The sequence below is a fragment of the Protopterus annectens genome, chromosome 16.part0 (assembly GCF_019279795.1).
Source record: "Protopterus annectens isolate FY-2018-M chromosome 16.part0, PAN1.0, whole genome shotgun sequence".
Lineage (NCBI taxonomy): Eukaryota > Metazoa > Chordata > Ceratodontiformes > Protopteridae > Protopterus > Protopterus annectens.
In genome coordinates, this window is record NC_056750.1 from 866,169,657 (window position 1) to 866,188,148 (window position 18,492).

Consider the following 18,492-nt stretch of genomic DNA (forward strand, 5'->3'; position numbering starts at 1 on the left):
CACCTCTCCCATTGATGTACAAGGTTCTACTGAAGATAGGGAGGAACAGCCAAAAGTGATACTAATAGCTCCGGACTGGCCAAGACAACACTGGTATCCACTATTGAGAAGCATGTCTCAGGCAAAATCATGGCCTCTCCCCCTATGGCCTCTTCTTCTGACGCAGAACAATTTCAAGACCCTGCATCCCAACTTGAAAACATTGCAGCTAACTGCCTGGAAAATTCCTTAAATCCCAGTCAAACTGTTTTATCTCAGAGGGTGAAGGACATTATCTTGGAGGCTCGCAGGCCTTCCACAAGGAAGACATACTCAGCTAAATGGAAGAGATTTCTCATTTGGAGCACATCAAAGGGCACAGATGTCACAGTGGCAAACATAACACATATCCTAGAATACTTAGCAGAATTGTTCCACAATGGCCTGTCCTATTCTTCCATTAAGATTCATGCTTCAGCAATTTCAGCAGAATACAATGTGGATCCACCTATCTTCTCACACCCTCTCCTCAGACAATTTCTGAGAGGTATCAAAAATATTAAACCTCCAAGAAGACCCCCTCTACCTGCCTGGGATCTCAACTTTGTGCTGGAGAAACTGACACTACCTCCTTTTGAACCAGCAGCATCAGCGGATCTACAGATTCTATCTTGGAAAACTGCATTCCTTCTGGCAATTACTTCAGCAAGAAGAGTAGTTACAAGCATTAATGGCAGTGCAGCCTTTTCTTATTTTCCACCAGGACAGGGTGTCACTAAGAACCAATCCTACTTTTATGCCAAAGGTGGTATCTAGGGTATCCTTGAACCAAGCTATTCACTTGCCTACGTTCTTCCCTAATCCACAGAATAGAGGGGAAAAACTTTTGCACACCCTGGATATACACAGACAACTACGCTACTACTTGGACAGAACAAAATCTAGCAGAAAAACTGACCAACGTTTTGTAGCATATGCTACTGGGGTGCAAGGAAGAGCAATTTCCAAACAGACAATTTTAAAATGGATAGGAAATTGCATTCGATTTTGCTACTCCTTTCATGGAAAGACAGTTCCTGAAAATATCAGGCCTCACTCCACAAGGGCCACGGCCACCACTACAGCCTTCCTACGAGGGGTGGCTACCAAGGACATTTTAGAAGCTGCTACTTGGAGCTCTGTGCATACATTTGCCAAGCATTACAATCTACCTTTATACTCTAGATCCAGAGCAGGGTTTGCAACTGCAGTCCTGCAGGGGATCTTAACTACACCATCCTTTTCTTAGTACCTCCTTCCCCAGATTGGCTATGGTATTCTACCCATATGTTATGACTGCAGATGCATCCTTGAAGGACATAGTACAGTTTTGTACCTACCATAAATGTAGATGTCCGATAGGTAAGCATCTGCAGTCAGGATTACCCTCCCTCCTTCCCCTCTGTGGTATTCCTAGGGTACTTACCCCTCTTTTAGCTAGCTGGGGGAATCTATTATGGTGTATTTGTTTGTTTATACATGTATATAATTTGCAAATGTTTGGAACTTTTCAGCATTTAACCAAATTTAGCCTTCCTAGAGGGCACCTGGCATCTGGGGCAAGAAAAACTGAGGAAAATGGCGTCGGCTGATGCTTTTATACCCCAGACGCCCTGACGTCGGGGAAAGTGCGACATCAGCCAAGGCCAGACCCAGACTTTGGAATCCGGCCGACCGAAGGGCTGCCTGAGGCAGGACAACCCATATGTTATGACTGCAGATGCATACCTATCGGACATTTACATTTATGGTAGGTACAAAACTGTACTTTATCCACCTTCCCACCCTTTTCCCGTCCCCCCCAAAACTCTGCAGAAAGAGCTGTGCACTCGCTGGACACAGACAGCTTAGGTTTTCTCTTCACATAACCTAGAGTATTAGGAGATTGGACCAGTTGTTGGTTTCCTTTCACCCTAGAGCCTTTGGGCTTTCTGTTTCTAAATCTGTTTCCAACTGGATCTCTAAGACTGTCTTCTTCTGCTATGAGTATCATGATAAGAGGCTGTCTTCCTCAGGGCACACACTACCAGAGCCATTGCCTCATTTGGTGCCTTCTTCAAAGGGTTGGGCACCAATTCCATTCTGAAGGCAGCTACTTGGTCTTCAGTCCATACTTTCACCAAGCATTACAAACTGGACAACATCTCCAAATCCAGAGCCGAGTTTGCTACGGCCATTCTGCATGGCTTCCTGGAAAGGTCTTGTGCTCCTACCTCCTCCCTCTCCTTCTCCTCATGACCTTTTGCATTCCCACACATGTAAAGAATACTGCAGCAGAAGAACAGAAGAACATAGATACGTTGTGTACAATCTTACCGTAACGTTACATGTCCTTCTCTGTTGCGGTGTTCTATCCATCTATCCAACCCTCCATTCCCCTGCGTTTGTTCTTCCTTGGATGGAATCTCTTCTCTGTTGCAGTGTTCTCTCCATCCCTCCATTCCCCTGCATTTGTTCTTCCTCAGATGTATTCTCTTCTCTGTTGCAGTGTTCTATCCATCCCTCCATTCCCCTGCATTTGTTCTTCCTTGGATGGAATCTCTTCTCTGTTGCAGTGTTCTATCCATCCCTCCATTCCCCTGCTTTTGTTCTTCCTTGGATGGAATCTCTTCTCTGCTGCAGTGTTCTATCCATCTATCCATCCCTCCATTCCCCTGCGTTTGTTCTTCCTTGGATGGAATCTCTTCTCTGTTGCAGTGTTCTATCCATCCCTCCATCCCCCTGCATTTTGTTCTTCCTTGGATGGAATCTCTTCTCTGTTGCAGTGTTCTATCCATCTATCCATCCCTCCATTCCCCTGTGTTTCTTCTTCCTTGGATGGAATCTCTTCTCTGTTGCAGTGTTCTATCCATCTATCCATCCCTCCATTCCCCTGTGTTTCTTCTTCCTTGGATGGAATCTCTTCTCTGTTGCAGTGTTCTATCCATCCCTCCATTCCCCTGCATTTGTTCTTACTTGGATGGAATCTCTTCTCTCTTGCAGTGTTCTATCCATCCCTCCATTCCCCTGCGTTTGTTCTTCCTTGGATGGAATCTCTTCTCTATTGCAGTGTTCTCTCCATCCCTCCATTCCCCTGCATTTGTTCTTCCTCAGATGTATTCTCTTCTCTGTTGCAGTGTTCTATCCATCCCTCCATTCCCCTGCATTTGTTCTTCCTTGGATGGAATCTCTTCTCTGTTGCAGTGTTCTATCCATCCCTCCATTCCCCTGCTTTTGTTCTTCCTTGGATGGAATCTCTTCTCTGCTGCAGTGTTCTATCCATCCCTCCATTCCACTGCGTTTGTTCTTCCTTGAATGGAATCTCTTCTCTGTTGCAGTGTTCTATCCATCCCTCCATCCCCCTGCATTTGTTCTTCCTTGGATGGAATCTCTTCTCTGTTGCAGTGTTCTATCCATCCCTCTATTCCCCTGCATTTGTTCTTCCTTGGATGGAATCTCTTCTCTGTTGCTGTGTTCTATCCATCCCTCCATTCCCCTGCATTTGTTCTTCCTTGGATGGAAACTCTTCTCTGTTGCAGTGTTCTATCCATCCCTCCATTCCCCTGCGTTTGTTCTTCCTCGGATGTAATCTCTTCTCTGTTGCAGTGTTCTATCCATCCCTCCATTCCCCTGCATGTGTTCTTCTTTGGATGGAATCTGTTCTCTGTTGCAGTGTTCATTCCATCCCTCCATTCCCCTGCATTTGTTCTTCCTTGGATGGAATCTCTTCTCTGTTGCAGTGTTCATTCCATCCCTCCATTCCCCTGCGTTTGTTCTTCCTTGAATGGAATCTCTTCTCTGTTGCAGTGTTCTATCCATCCATCCATTCCCCTGCATTTGTTCTTCCTTGGATGTAATCTCTTCTCTGTTGCAGTGTTCTATCCATCCCTCCATTCCCCTGCGTTTGTTCTTCCTTGGCTGGAATCTCTTCTCTGTTGCAGTGTTCTACATTCCCCTGCATGTGTTCTTCCTTGGATGGAATCTCTTCTCTGTTGCAGTGTTCTATCCATCCCTCCATTCCCCTGTATTTGTTCTTCCTTGGATGGAATCTCTTCTCTGTTGCAGTGTTCTATCCATCCCTCCATTTGTTCTTCCTCGGATGGAATCTCTTCTCTGTTGCAGTGTTCTATCCATCCCTCCATTCCCCTGCGTTTGTTCTTCCTTGGATGGAATCTCTTCTCTGTTGCAGTGTTCTATCCAACCCTCCATTCCCCTGCATTTGTTCTTCCTTGGATGGAATCTCTTCTCTGTTGCAGTGTTCTACATTCCCCTGCGTTTGTTCTTCCTCGGATGGAATCTCTTCTCTGTTGCAGTGTTCTATCCATCCCTCCATTCCCCTGCGTTTGTTCTTCCTTGGATGGAATCTCTTCTCTGTTGCAGTGTTCTATCCATCCCTCCATTCCCCTGCGTTTGTTCTTCCTTGGATGGAATCTCTTTTCTGTTGCAGTGTTCTATCCATCCCTCCATTCCCCTGCGTTTGTTCTTCCTTGGAAGTAATCTCTTCTCTGTTGCAGTGTTCTATCCATCCCTCCATTCCCCTGCGTTTGTTCTTCCTTGGATGGAATCTCTTTTCTGTTGCAGTGTTCTCTCCATCCCTCCATTCCCCTGCGTTTGTTGAGCCCTGCAGGCTCTGGGCTTCATGGCATCTTGCATTCTTTTAATCCCATGTGCAAAGCTGCATATGAGGAAACTTCAATGGTACCTAAAAAACCTATGGTCTCAACACAGCCACAGTTTGGAAACAATAATACCAATAATTCCATGTTTGCAAAAGGAATTTCTATGGTGGGCCCAAGCATGTCAAACAAACACAGGTCTCCCATTCTGCAAGCCTCAAGCAAATCAAGTCATCACAACAGACGCCTCAGATTACGCCTGGGGGGCGCACATGACAGGTGCATTCAGGGCAAATGGTCCCAAAAGGAAAAGCACCTTCACATCAATCAGAAAGAAATGCTAGCAGTGATAAATGCAATTACAGCTTTCAAGGACCTCCTGCATCCAGGACAATTATTGATAAGAACAGACAACACCACAGTAATGTGGTACATAAACAAACAAGGAGGAACACATTCATACCCCCTGTGCAGACTAGCCATGACACTTTGGAACTTGGCTCTGGAATGGCAAATCGAACTTCAGGCACAGTACTTGCCAGGTTTGGAAAACACGCTGGCAGACAATCTAAGCAGAAATATGACAGATCCACACGAATGGAAGTTGCATCCTCAAGTGTTTACAAAGATAATCCAAGCGTGGGGGAGGCCAGACAGATCTCTTCGCCTCCCACAGGAATCATCAATTGAAAAAGTTCTGTTCAAGGACCTTTCATCCAAAGGCCTGGAGAGTGGACACCCTTTCATTCAGTTGGACAGCATGGACAGTTTACGCTTTCCCACCTCTGCCTCTTCTTCCCAAGGTACTCTTGAAAGCAAGAGCAGACAGACCAAGATGATACTGATTGCTCCAGACTGGCCAAGACAACACTGGTACCCACTCCTGAGGAGCCTAACACATACTCCTCCCTGGTCCCTACCTCTAATGCCTCTTCTGTTGACTCAGCACAGCTACAAAACTCTTCACAGTCAGCTGAAAACACTCAATCTCGCTGCATGGAAAATTTCTTAACACCACAACAGACCCTACTCCCCAAAGAGGTGCAGGATGTCATTTTGGAGGCCAGAAGGCCATCTACTAGAAAGGCTTACTCCGCAAAATGGAAACGGTTTTGCTCTTGGAATGAGAAAAAAGGCCAGGACCCTAGAAAACTGAATTTGCCTCAGCTATTACAGTATCTAGCTGAGCTGCTGAACAGTGGACTTTCATTTTCCTCCATAAAAATCCATGCCTCAGCCATTTCTGCAGAATTCAATACTGATCCACCCTTATTCTCTCACCCACTCTTAAGACCGTTCCTCAGAGGGGCTAAGAATATAAGACCACCAAGGAAACAACCAATGCCAGCCTGGGATCTTAATTACATTCTAGAAAAATTAACATTGCCTCCCTTTGAACCAGCTGCCTCAACAGATTTGCAATATTTGTCCTGGAAAACAGCCTTCCTTCTGGCCATTACCTCAGCTCGTAGGGTTTCGGAACTACAAGCCCTCATGGCTGTGCAGCCTTTTCTCATCTTCCATCAGGACAGGGTTTCCCTTCGAACCAACCCGTCATTTATGCCTAAAGTGGTATCCAGGGTAGCTTTAAATCAAGCCATACACTTACCTACCTTTTACCCCAATCCTCAAAACAAAGGGGAAAGGCTGCTACACTCCTTAGACATCCATAGACAGCTACGTTATTATTTGGACAGAACAAAGCCTTTCAGGAAATCAGAGCAACTTTTTGTGTCCTATGCTGTAGGAGCTCAAGGGAAGCCAGTTACCAAACAGACAATTTCAAAATGGATAGGCCACTGCATACGGTTTTGTTACTCCTATTATGGAAAATCTGTCCCTACAAGCATCAGATCCCACTCCACCAGGGCCACAGCTACCTCTACAGCCTTCCTCAGAGGAGTTCCTACCAATGATATTTTGGAGGCAGCCACTTGGAGTTCTGTGCATACCTTCACAAAACACTACCACCTGCCTTTATATTCCAAAACTAGAGCAGGCTTTGCCACTGCTGTGTTGCAGGGCATTCTGGCTCATCCCAGTTCCACCTAGTGCCTACCACCCTGTGCGTAGCTTTGGGATTCTACCCATCTTTGATTACTGCAGCTGTATGCACGATGAACGTAGTACAGTTTTGTACCTACCATAAATGTCGATGTTCGAGTGCTAATACAGCTACAGTACAGTTTTCCCTCCCTCCTTCCCCTCTTGGTAAAGGACTAGGGCCTAACCCCTCTTCATACAATGGGTTATCCTTCTATGGTATATTTGCTTGCAACTATTGATTTTTGATTATATTGCATTGCATGTATATGAATATAATTTATGTATTGCCTTCCTTCTGGGGGCATCTGACATCTGGGGCAAGAAAGACTGAAGAAAATGGCGTTGGCTGTGTCTTGTATACCCCTGCCTCACTGACGTCAGGAAAGAAAGCGACAACAACCGACGCTGGACCTAGACAGTGGAATTCGGCCGACCGAGGACCCGCCTGACGGCAGAGAACCCATCTGTGATTACTGCAGCTGTATTAGCACTCGAACATCTACATTTATGGTAGGTACAAAACTGTACTTTCTTCCTTGGATGGAATCTCTTCTCTGTTGCAGTGTTCTATCCATCCCTCCATCCCCCTGCATTTGTTCTTCCTTGGATGGAATCTCTTCTCTGTTGCAGTGTTCTATCCATCCCTCCATTCCCCTGCGTTTGTTCTTCCTTGGATGTAATCTCTTCTCTGTTGCAGTGTTCTATCCATCCTTCCATTCCCCTGCGTTTGTTCTTCTATGGAAGGAATCTTTTCTCTGTTGCAGTGTTCTATCCATCCCTCCATTCACCTGCGTTTGTTCTTCCTCAGATGTATTCTCTTCTCTGTTGCAGTGTTCTATCCATCCCTCCATTCCCCTGCATTTGTTCTTCCTTGGATGGAATCTCTTCTCTTTTGCAGTGTTCTATCCATCCCTCCATTCCCCTGCATTTGTTCTTCCTTGGATGTAATCTCTTCTCTGTTGCAGTTTTCTATCCATCCCTCCATTCCCCAGAATTTGTTCTTCCTTGGATGGAATCTCTTCTCTGTTGCAGTGTTCTATCCATCCCTCCATTCCCCTGCATTTGTTCTTCCTTGGATGGAATCTCTTCTCTGTTGCAGTGTTCTATCCATCCCTCCATTCCCCTGCGTTTGTTCTTCCTTAGATGGAATCTCTTCTCTGTTGCAGTGTTCTATCCATCCCTCCATTCCCCTGCATTTGTTCTTCCTTGGATGGAAGCTCTTCTCTGTTACACTGTTCTATCCATCCCTCCATTTGTTCTTCCTTGGATGGAAGCTCTTCTGTGTTGCAGTGTTCTATCCATCCCTCCATTCCCCTGCATTTGTTCTTCCTTGCATGTAATCTCGTCTCTGTTGCAGTGTTCTATCCATCCCTCCATTTGTTCTTCCTTGGATGGAAGCTCTTCTGTATTGCAGTGTTCTATCCATCCATCCATTCCCCTGCATTTGTTCTTCCTTGCATGTAATCTCGTCTCTGTTGCAGTGTTCTATCCATCCCTCCATTCCCCTGCGTTTGTTCTTCCTTGGATGGAATCTCTTCTCTGTTGCAGTGTTCTGTGCATCCCTCCATTCCCCTGCATTTGTTCTTCCTCGGATGGAATCTCTTCTCTGATGTACTTCAAGGATGCATCTGCAGTCATAACATATGGGTTGTCCTGCCTCAGGCAGCCCTTCGGTTGGCCGGATTCCAAAGTCTGGGTCTGGCCTCAGCTGATGTCGCACTTTCCCCGACGTCAGAGCGTCTGGGGTGTAAAAGCATCAGCCAACGCCATTTTCCTCAGTCTTTCTTGCCGCGCGGTGCCCGAAGCAGAAGCTGTTCGCAAGTGCCGGTCGGTCAGATCCAGTGAATTCTGCTGCCGAAGACTTCGAAAAAAGCTAAGTACCCCGTTGGGGACTCTTTCTTGCCTCAGCTGATGTCAGACAAAGTAAATAATTGTTTAACTTGTGGGAAACAAATACCTCATAAGGATTTCCATTCCTACTGCCTTCCTTGCTTAGGCCCAGACCACGACGTATCGGCCTGTTTAGCCTGTGCTTCCTTCAACCGACGAACTCTTAGACGTCGGTCGGAGTTTGCAGAGGAATTTTTTGGGGCCAGTTTTGCTTATAAAATGCCGTCGGAGACTCCGACTTCGCATTTGACGAAAAAACGGAAGGAAAAGGCCCGACACTCGCGGCCCGCAGTTTCGGCTGAAACCACAGCAAGGCCTACCGCGAGTGTCTCGGTTTCAGCCGAAACCAAGTCCTCGGAGATTCCTACTTCCGAACCCATTCTTCCGACCACCGAGGCCCGGGTGGCCCCGGCTGAGTCGGCTACCGAAACCAGTGTTCAGGAAATGTCCGACACCATACCTTTGGACATTTCTACTCCTGCACGTGGGGCAGCTAGGCCCCCTGCCTCCATGTCCATTAAGGCCTTTTCTAGGGCTAAGGCTGCCAAACTATCTAAAGCTTTGCCTTCCAAAACTACCTCCCAGAGGCCTTCCTCTAGTTCTCAGATCCTCAGCCTTGCTGAGGACCTTATTTCTTTAATTAGAGGTTCACAACCTCACCCAGACAGGGCCTCTCACCCTCCAGCGGACAAAAGGCCCAGGACTGACCCCTCTGACCCACACTCTTCAGATGATTCCACGGATGGATCTGAGTTGTCAGACCACCAGGAGGAGTCTTATTCACCTTATGAGGATTCAGATACTGAGGAATCTATCCCTTCGGCCTCCCCTCCTGAAGAGTTTTCCTTTGGTGAGACTCTACACTCCATGAGAGAGCATTTTCAATGGCAAGGTCAGGATTTCTCTTATTCTAGAAAAAGATTAAGGACCTTTTTGCATTTGCCTCAACATAGGCCCTTAGCTATACCTCCTGTTCTGAATGTAATTGATGATGTGTATAATGATGTCAGTACAGCCCCTGATACTCTTCCTCCGGCCCCTGCCAAACCTAACAGATACTACAGGGTCCCGGATTCTCATTTCCATCTGTATAAAGCCCATTCTGCAGACCCAGAAACTATTTCTCAGGACCCTAAAGGGGTTGCGGCCGCCACTGCCAAAAATCCTCTACCCTCTGAAAGAGAGTCCAGAGCTTTAGCGAGATGGGGAAAGAAGGTATATACTTCTGCAACTCTTTCTGTCAGGGCATTAAATTGTCAATTTCATATGATACAGTACCAAGAGTATTTGTTAGATGAACTGAATAAGAAACTTTCTGTTCCTGAACCCCTTGACCGTAAATCCCTTCAGGATTTGGTACACAATTCACAACAGGTTAGTAACCATTTCTTAAAATGTGGCTATGATGCATTGGAGGCTTCATTTAGATCAGCTATGACTGAGGCAGTTATTCGTAGACATGCCTGGCTGAAGGAACAATCTTTGCCAGACCATGTTAAAGCTAAACTCCTGGATGCTCCAATGGAGAAACAAAATTTATTTGGCTCCTCTGCTCAGGAGATCTTAAAAAAGGTTGAAGAAAAGGCAAAATCTATGCAAACAGTTAAGGATTTCCTGCAGGTACAACCACCGAGATTCAGCAGAAACTGGCCTACTAAGAATTGGTCCTTTCCAGACTCGGACACAGCCCAGAGGGGCAGGAACAGGCGCCCTAGAGGCAGAAGTCATTCGAAGGGCTCCTACAGAGGCCGTCAGTGGCAGCCTGCCAACCAGAGGAGTAGTGCAACAGCAACAACAATAACTACTACACCAGGACAGGCTCAATGACTTAACTCTGATTCCGCCTACCAGGGATCAACTGGAAGCACCCTTGGGCGGAAAGCTGGTTTTATTCTCAAAAAACTGGCATTATATCACAAGGGACACATGGACACTGCAAATAATAGACAAAGGTTACAGGTTCCACTTCCACACTTTGCCAAAAAGAAACGGAATGCCAAACCTTCCACCAAATCAGAGGGCAGAGGCTTTAAGACAGATCAACAATCTGCTCCAGATGAAAGCTATAGAAAAGGTACCATGTTCAGAACAAGGCCAAGGATTTTACTCCAGACTATTCCTTGTACCAAGAAAAGAAAATCAATGGAGGCCTATTCTCGACGTGTCTGCACTGAATACTTACCTCATTGTGCCAAAATTCAAGATGCTGACCCTACAGCAACTTCTTCCCATGTTGGGCAAGGAGTCTTGGCTGGTGGCTCTAGATCTCAAGGAGGCATACCTGCATGTCCCTATTCGACCAAGTTGCAGAAGACACCTCAGATTATTTGCAGGATCAGAGCATTATCAATTCTCAGCATTGCCCTTTGGCTTATCTACTACGCCCAGAGTATTCACGAAATGCCTGGCATCAGTAATTGCACATTGCAGACTACAGGGAATTCAAATCTACCCATACCAGGACGACTGCCTAATACAAGCGGACAACAAGGGAAATTTGATAAAGGACTTGGCCTATGCCATCCACCTGCTACAGGCCTTGGAATACACAGTCAACATCCAAAAGTCAAGACTAGTGCCATCCCAAAGGATAACCTTTGTGGGTGCAGATCTGGACACAACCACCCAAATGGCTTTTCTCACAGAAGAAAAACAAAAACAACTTCCAGATTACTTCATGATTCTGACAAGACAAACTCAGCTTACTGCAAGGAAAATCCTGCAGGCTCTGGGTTACATGGCATCCTGCATAATTCTGATACCACACGCCAGGTTGCATATGAGGAAATTACAGTGGTACCTAAGGAGTGTATGGTCTCAACACAGCCACAGTTTAGAAACCTTGATACCAATCATTCCATGCCTTCAAAAGGAATTTCTGTGGTGGGCTCAGGCCTGCCGGTCCAACAGAGGGTTGCCTTTCAACAAACCAAAAACAAGGCAGACCATCACCACGGACGCTTCAGACCGAGGATGGGGAGCACACATGGAGGGCAGATGTATCCAAGGCCTATGGCCTCAAGGACAGCTAAGCATGCACATAAACCAAAAGGACATGCTGGCAGTGATGCATGCAATCGAGGCTTTCAAACCCTTCCTCCAACAAGGCCAACTGTTAATAAGGACAGACAACACCACGGTCATGTGGTACATAAACAAGCAGGGAGGCACACACTCTTACCCTCTATGCCGGCTGGCTATGAATCTGTGGGAGCGATGCCTGAAACTCAACATCCAACTACAGTCCGAATTTGTGCCAGGAAAAGAGAATACACTGGCAGACAGCTTAAGCAGAACTACCATGGATGCACACGAATAGATGCTGCACCCAGACATCTTCCAACTAATAGCAAAGGCATGGGGAATGCCGGAGATAGATCTGTTCACCTCCCCACTCAACCATCTACTGAAGACATTCTGCACAAGGACATACCACCCACAAGCTTGGAGGGTGGACTCTCTCTTTCAGCTGGAAAGCCCTAAATGTATATGCCTTCCCACCTCTCCCATTGATGTACAAGGTTCTACTGAAGATCAGGGAGGAACAGCCAAGAGTAATACTGATAGCTCCAGATTGGCCAAGGAAACACTGGTATCCATTATTGAGAAGCATGTCTCAGGCAAAACCATGGCCTCTCCCCCTATGGCCTCTTCTTCTGACGCAGAACAATTTCAAGACCATGCATCCCAACTTGAAAACATTGCAGTTAACTGCCTGGAAAATTCCTTAAATCCCAATCAAACTGTTTTATCACAGAGGGTGAAGGACATTATCCTGGAGGCTCGCAGGCCTTCCACAAGGAAGACATACTCAGCTAGAGATTTCTCATTTGGAGCACATCAAAAGGCTCAGATGTCACAGGGGCAAGCATGACACATATCTTGGAATACTTAGCAGAATTGTTCCACAATGGCCTGTCCTATTCTTCCATTAAGATTCATGCCTCAGCAATTTCAGCAGAATACAATGTGGATCCACCTATCTTCTCACACCCTCTCCTCAGGCAATTTCTGAGAGGGATCAAAAATATTAAACCTCCAAGAAGACCCCCTCTACCTGCTTGGGATCTCAACTTTGTGCTGGAGAAACTGACACTTCCTCCTTTTGAACCAGCAGCAGCAGCGGATCTACAGTTTCTGTCTTGGAAAACTGCATTCCTTCTGGCAATAACTTCAGGAAGAAGAGTATCTGAGTTACAAGCATTAATGGCAGTGCAGCCATTTCTTATTTTCCATCAGGACAGAGTCTCACTAAGAACCAATCCTACTTTTATGCCAAAGGTGGTATCTAGGGTATCCTTGAACCAAGCTATTCACTTGCCTACGTTCTTCCCAAACCCACAGAATAGAGGGGAAAAACTTTTGCACACCCTGGATATACACAGACAACTACGCTACTACTTGGACAGAACAAAAACTAGCAGAAAAACTGACCAACTTTTTGTAGCATATGCTACTGGGGTGCAAGGAAAAGCAATTTCCAAACAGACAATTTCAAAATGGATAGGAAATTGCATTTGATTTTGCTACTCCTTTCATGGAAAGACAGTTCCTGAAAACATCAGGCCTCATTCCACAAGGGCCACGGCCACCACTACAGCCTTCCTACGAGGGTGGCTACCAAGGACATTTTAGAAGCTGCTACTTGGAGCTCCGTGCATACATTTGCCAAGCATTACAATCTACCTTTATACTCCAGATCCAGAGCAGGCTTTGCTACTGCAGTCCTGCAGGGGATCTTAACTACACCATCCTTTTCTTAGTACCTCCTCCCCCAGATTGGCTATGGTATTCTACCCATATGTTATGACTGCAGATGCATCCTTGAAGGACATAGTACAGTTTTGTACCTACCATAAATGTAGATGTCCGATAGGTATGCATCTGCAGTCAGGTTTACCCTCCCTCCTACCCCTCTGTGGTATTCCTAGGGTACTTACCCCTCTTTTAGCTAGCTGGGGGAATCTTTTATGGTGTATTTGTTTGTTTATACATGTATATAATTTTGAAAATGTTTGGAACTTTTCTGCATTTATCCAAATTTAGCCTTCCTAGAGGGCACCTGGTATCTGGGGCAAGAAAAACTGAGGAAAATGGCGTCGGCTGATGCTTTTATACCCCAGACGCTCTGACGTCGGGGAAAGTGCGACATCAGCCGAGGCCAGACCCAGACTTTGGAATCCGGCCGACCGAAGGGCTGCCTGAGGCAGGACAACCCATATGTTATGACTGCAGATGCATACCTATCGGACATCTACATTTATGGTAGGTACAAAACTGTACTTTGCAGTGTTCTATCCATCCCTCCATTTCCCTGCATTTGTTCTTCCTCGGATGTAACTACCTACATACCTATTTCTTAAGCGTTCTCCCTAGGGCACTCAGTTCTGAGGATGGCACGTGCGTATGTCGCTTTTATGGCTTACGTCTGAAAACAGCCTACGTGCGATATACCATGCACCCTAGGCACTAAGACTTTGGTATACTGGCCAACATCAGGTCGCTTGGCAGACATTCTCCCTTATGTAAAGAATACTGCAACAGAGAAGAGAAGATCATCTAATTTTATGGTAAGATTTTATACAACTAATCTTCTCTAAAACAAAGCATCTGAACCACACATCTACAACCTCTCAATTCTGCAAAGTACAGGTCTTGAATAATTTGATCTTAGAACACCCTTCCCCTCCCACTCTAATCTGATGTGCTCTTACTATTAAACACTAAATCACATTGTGATGCCTCCCCCTTCAACTGATTAAACTGATGATCTGCTGATGTTCTTCGTGTTTCCCTGTTGCATCACACTTGGGTTATCTGCCTGCAGGTAGCCCTCAGTCGGCCCAAATACCAGAGTTTTGGGATTTCTGCATCGGATGCTGTCGCCTCTTCGATGACGTCAGGTTGTCAGGGGTATAAAACATGCAGCCGACGCCATTGCATCAGTCTTTCTTGCCGTGGAGGAGCCCGAAGCAGAAGCAGTTCGCAAGTGCCGGTTGGCCGCTTCCTGAAATTTTCATTTTTCGAGATTCAAACCTGAAGTCTTCTAAAGTTAAGTAACCCATTGGGGATCCTTTTTTCTTGCGCTAACCGATGTCGGAAGAAGTTAACAATTGTCTTGCATGTGGAAAGCAAACACCTCACAGAGATTTCCATTCTTACTGTGTCGCCTGTTTAGGCCCAGACCACGATGGTCCTCGCTGTCACTTTTGTGCCTTGTTTAATGCCCGAACCATTCATCGTCGGGCTGTCTTTGTTGCTAAATTCTTTCACACTCGTTTTCCGTATTCTGAAATGGCTTTGTTAAGCCATCCGACTACCGATCTTCCGAAAAAATGTAAAGACAGAGACAGACCGCATAGATCCAAAACTGCCGATGACGCTTCCGTTAAGCTAGTTGCCAGTCGGTACTCAGTGAGACGCCTTTGCAGCCCCTGATGCCCGCTTCTACAGATTTGCAGGCCTCTGCTGAGACCCATTCGGAGTCCACTATGCCGCAAGATGCTTCTTCGACTATGGAACCTGTGGATGTCTCTACCTTTGATGGGTCCGGAGCCGCTGTGTGGGCACCGGCTTCTGAGGATGTATTCTGACCTACCGATGTTCGTATTAAACCGACAACTTCATTTTTAGCTAAAACTACTGAGTTTCTCAGGCCCAGAGTTCTCACTACGCCTAGAAAACCATCGACCAAAGCACATGCTCAAGCTCCCATGCCATAAAAACAAATGCTTCGAATGGCTGAATACCTTATTACTCTAATTAGGGAAAGCCAGCATTCCCATGCTAAAAGACAAAGAATTGAGTTCCCTTCTGATTACCAGGACTTAACCTTATCAACCTATGAGGATTCAGATGCAGAGAAATCCATCCCTTCTGCCTCCCCACCAGAGGATTTTTCTTTTGGTGAAACCTTGCATATTTTAAGAAAGCATTTCCGCTGAAAATGCCAGGACTATCCTCAGTCCAAAAATAGACTCAAGAGAATTTTTAGAGTTGCCTCAGCACAGGCCTCTAGTTATACCCCCTGTCCTGGATATTGTGGATAATGTCTTCATGGAATCCAGTCTTACTCTTGACACTTTACCACTGGCCCCTAGCAAACCTGACTGATACTACAGAGTACCTGATTCTCACACATTTCTCTTTAAGAATCCTACTGCGGATCCAGAGACCATTTCCCAGGGACCTAAAGGCATTAAGGCTACTACAGCCAAAAACCCTACCCCTTCAGACGGGGATTCTAGAGTTGTATACAGATGGGGTAAGAAGGTATATACCTCTGCAACTCTTGTCATCAGATTTTTGAATTGTCAGTTTCACATGTTGAAGTACCAGCAACATATTATGGAACTATTTAAACAAAAAATGGTGCTACTTCCAGATTGTGTAGAAAATAAAAATTTACAACAGTTAACGCATTCTGCAAACCAAGTTAGTAATCATACTTTGCAGTGTGGTTTTGATGCCTTAGAAGCATCTTGCAGGGCTGCAGTCACTGGGTCTGTACTAAGAAGGCATGCTTGGCTGAAGGAGCAAATCTTGCAAGATCATGTCAAAGCAAAATTACTTGACGCTCCTTTAAATCAGGACCATTTGTTTGGCACCAAAGCAGAAGTTCTTAAAAAGATGGAGGAAAAAGCTAAATATATGCAAACTGTCTTCTTACATGTGCAGCCACCTAGATTCAGTAGGCATTGGCCTTCTAAAAATTGGTCTTTTCCAGCCCCTCCCAGGCCTTCTCAGTCCAAACCCAGGGGAAACGGACCATCAAGATTACAGTCTCAGGGTATGCAGAGATCTAAACAATGGAGTGCTCCCACCTCAAAAACAGGGAGTGGTAAGCCACCCCCTTATGGAAAAAGTTCACAATGACTTTTCATTTATCCTCCCCAGCCCTGCCCAATTACTTACACCCCTAGGAGGAAAACTGGCCCTTCATGCAAAAAAATGGATGTCCATTACTCAGGACCGATGGGTTCTAAACATTGTATCCCAGAGATACAGATTCTACTTCCATTCACTGCCAACCCTGAGCGGGTTGCCAAACCTTCCTCCAAACCGGTGGCAGAAGCTCAAAAGCAAGTGCTCTCCCTTCTCAATATCAGGGCTATTCAACCTGTTCCAGTAAAACAAAGGGGACAGGGTTTCTACTCCAGATTGTTCCTGGTGCCCAGAAAAGAGGGCTCTTGGCGCCCTATCCTGGATCTATCAATCCTCAACACCTTTCTGATGGTCCCAGAATTCAAAATGCTTACACTGCAGCAGCTTCTCCCAATGCTAGCCAAGGATGCCTGGTTAGTCACCCTAGACATAAAAGAAGCTTATCTGCACATGCCCCATAAGAGAGTCTTGCAGGAAATATTTGCATTTCAGGGCAGGCTCTATGCACTGTCAGTTCTTTGCACTTCCCTTTGGCTTATCTACTGCACCCAGAGTATTCACAACGTGCCTGGTTCCAACCATTGCATACTGCAGGCAGAGAAATATTCAAATGTACCCATACTTGGATGATTGCCTGATTCAGGCAGTCAGGAATTGCTACTTCAGCACCTGGCATTTGTAAAAAGACTCCTAACTTCACTGGGGGTACACCATCAACGAAAAGAAATCACAACTGATGCCCAGTCAAAAAAAATGTATTCCTGGGAGCAAGCTAGAACACAACTTCCCAGATGACATTCCTCACTCCAGAAAAACAGGTTTATTTGACAAATTACTTCAATCTACTGGCCACCAAAACCCGGCTATCTGCAAGTTAAGTACTGCAAGACTGCATATGAGGAAACTTCAGTGGTACTTAAAAAGTCTATGGTGCCAACATTGTCAGGACCTGGAAACAGTGATTCCTATCATTCCTTGCCTAAGGACACAGTTCCTTTGGTAGGCAGAAGCATGCGACCACAACAACAGACTGCCTTTCACTCACCGCTTCGCCGCCCAAACCCTGACAACAGATGCCTCAGACTATGCTTGGGGGCTCACATGGCAGGCAAATGTATTCAACGCAAATGGAGCCCAGGACAAATTCTCCTGTATATAAATCAAAAAGAGATGCTAGGTGTACAGAATGCTCTGATAGCCTTCAAATACCTAATCATTCCAGGACAGCTCCTGATAAAGACAGGCAACACCACAGTTATCTGGTACATAAACAAGCAGGGGGGGGGACCCATTCTTACCCACTCTGCAGGTTAGCCATGGCCCTGTGGAACATAGCCTTGAGCAATCAAGTGCACCTACAAGCCCAGTTCCTGCCAGGCAAACTGGCAGACGACTTAAGCAGAAATCTACTAGACCCACACGAGTGGAAATTGGAGCCCAACTCATTCAAACTTCTAATCCGGAGGTGGGGGACACCAGAGGTGGACCTTTTTGCCTCTCCAGAGAATCACCAATTGAGCAAATTCTGCACCAGGACCCTCACAGCAGGGCCTGGAGGGTGGATGCCCTATCCTTCACATGGGAAAATCTCTCAATTTATGCTTTTCCTCCTTTGCCCCTCCTCTCAGAAGTACTACTCAAGATCAAACAGGACAGGCCAAGGGCAATCCTTATTGCCCCAGACTGGGCACACCAGCACTGGTACCCACTCCTACGCAGTCTGACAGCTGTGCCATCCTGGCAGCTACATCTCACATCCTCTCTGCTGCCTCGGCAGGGGGGACAGATTTTGCATCCACAGTTGCAGACCCTAATCCTTGCAGTGTGGCTTATCCCCTGAATACACCACCAGCAACCCTCAGCAAACATGTGCTGGACGTCATCCTTTAGGACAGTAGACGTAGTACTAGGACATCCTATGCAGACAAGTGGAAAAGATTTTGTTCTTGGAATCGGTCTCATGGAAAGGACACAGCTGTGCCCTCCTTACGTCAAATCCTTGATTACCTAACAGAGCTGCTCCACATCGGCCTATTTTTCTCCTCCATTAAGATTCATG

The 18,492-nt window shown here is 46.1% G+C and overlaps 1 protein-coding gene across 2 annotated transcripts in view; it reads left to right on the top strand.

Annotated features, from left to right (window-relative positions):
- Positions 1 to 18,492, top strand: part of HNRNPC (heterogeneous nuclear ribonucleoprotein C) — a 1,329,577-nt gene that overhangs the window by 942,593 nt on the left and 368,492 nt on the right. The window lies entirely within an intron of this gene.